The sequence below is a fragment of the Monodelphis domestica genome, chromosome 3 (genome assembly GCF_027887165.1).
Source record: "Monodelphis domestica isolate mMonDom1 chromosome 3, mMonDom1.pri, whole genome shotgun sequence".
Lineage (NCBI taxonomy): Eukaryota > Metazoa > Chordata > Mammalia > Didelphimorphia > Didelphidae > Monodelphis > Monodelphis domestica.
In genome coordinates, this window is record NC_077229.1 from 205,769,909 (window position 1) to 205,772,048 (window position 2,140).

General features: G+C 33.2%; 1 pseudogene; it reads right to left on the bottom strand.

Moving 5' to 3' along the window:
• Positions 1-542: 542 nt before the first annotated feature.
• On the bottom strand, positions 543-903 carry LOC100617686 (cyclin-dependent kinase 2-associated protein 1-like; annotated as a pseudogene).
• Between the last annotated feature and the right edge of the window lie 1,237 nt (positions 904-2,140).

Below are 2,140 nucleotides of genomic sequence, written 5' to 3' on the forward strand. Positions count from 1 at the left end.
TATAAGTTAAATAAGTTATACATATACATATATAGGGTAATATATAATTATCATATATAATTAGTAATATATAATAATTACACATAATTATTATATATTACCCTTTATATGTATATGTATAACTTATTTATATTTTTAGAAATTTATATTTATACATAAAGTTTATTTTCATTTTTTAATAAATGGAAATGCTGGTCAAATCCTAATTATTTTGAAGATGATATATATCTCTATAAATATTACTCATCTTCAAAACATATATACACATATAGCAAAAATCTTCAAACACATTCATATACATATACACATATATAAAATACACATCATGTATGTGTATAATATTATATATTATATTAATATATAGGATATAATAAAAAAGAGTATAATATCAACTGCAAAAATCATCTTTTATTCTATTATTAAAGATTATGTGTTGGGAATGGGAGAAAGAAAAAGGAAAAGAACCCAAACTTTTAGAACAATGGAAATAAGAAATTCATCTGAATGTTTTGAAAGTCACCAGAAATTATATTGTTCTTTCTTCATAAAGAAATGGAAGGAAGGAGGTTTTCATTCAATTCTGTCTCTGCCAAACTTTCCCTGATTAATCCTTGAGCATGAATGATGTATCATTTTCGCCTCTTCATGGCTTTTTTGCTCCCAGAATATTTGGGTGTGATCTCTTTCCCTAGCTCTTCATCGATAGCTAGAAATTCTACATATGTGTTTTGAGCTATTCCCTGTACCCTGGATAGAACCTAGAAGTAGTGGTCCATAATCATTGATCAGCCTTTGGTACTGGGTGGATGCTACCATGGTGGCAGAAAGAGAATGGACACTCCCAGCTGGGTTCAGTGATGCACCTGGAATATGGGCATTCAAGTTAGACTTGTAAGCCATGTCCAAAGAGGAAGCTCCCAGACCTGAAGTTCCAGAGTCCAGTGGAAAGCCTCTGTCTATGATAGCATTTCCTAAATGGTTCCATAGAGTATTTGTGTTCCAAAAAAAATGAATAAGTATATGAAAAAATATTAGATACTAGTGGCAAATTTCCACTTAAATATTAAGTATAAAATTTTATTTATATAAAAATTACCTATTACTTAATATTTCAATGGGTCCTGGATATCATCTGTGAAAGTATTCATTATATCAGGGCAAACCACAACTCATCCAAGCTTTTTCATTATGGTTCTTATCTATATTCTCCCATAAACCCTTCATGGAGAACCTGCCCAATGTGTTGGAGGCCTTTGTTTTAATCCTTTAGCATTCTGTGGATATCAGTACAGTACCAGGCTGCCCATCTGTCATTCTTCACTCTTGCCAGATGACCAGCCTTTCTCCTTTTTCAGTCATACATCTCTTTAATGATATTTTTCATGCAACTTTTTGTATTCATTCTATCTTTATTGATGTTCTGTGGCCTATTTACACACTCATCATGTGTCTGTCTCTCTGTTCCCCCTTGGGTGAAGTGTAATTTTGATTCTTTGGAAATCATGATATTTCATGACTTCAGACAATATAGTATTTTGACAAGAAACATTTGATGGAGGGAGAGGGAAAGAGCAGGACCAGTGATTTCATTGACATAGGGAGTTACTGGTGAGGAACTTCCTCCACCAAACACAAATAAGACATCTTTTTTCATCTTATAGTCTTATAATACCTGGAGGGCATTGAGAGGATAAGTGAATTGCCTAGGATCATATACCCAGTATATGTCATCTTTGAGACTTGAACCCGGGTTTTCCTGACTCAGGTCAGCTGTTTATCCTCTAGGCCAGCATCGGTGAATGTTTTTGAGTTCTCATGTCCACCTGGCACTCATGCTAATACTTCATCAATGCTGCTCTAGGCAATGCTGCTTATTTGGAAAAATACTGATGATAAAGAGATGAATCTGTGTTTCAGGGAGAATTTTGGAGGTCATTGAAAATGCTATACAATTGCCCCCAATTCAATCTAGTCCTCTTTCTCCTCTTTCATCTTTTGTCCTATTTCATTGACCATCTTTAGGCTTTGCTCAGGATATTTATGTAAACAAACAGAAAATATGTAACATATGTGTACATGTTATATTTATGACTATGTATACTACACATGCATATATACACATGCATGTGCATGATATGTG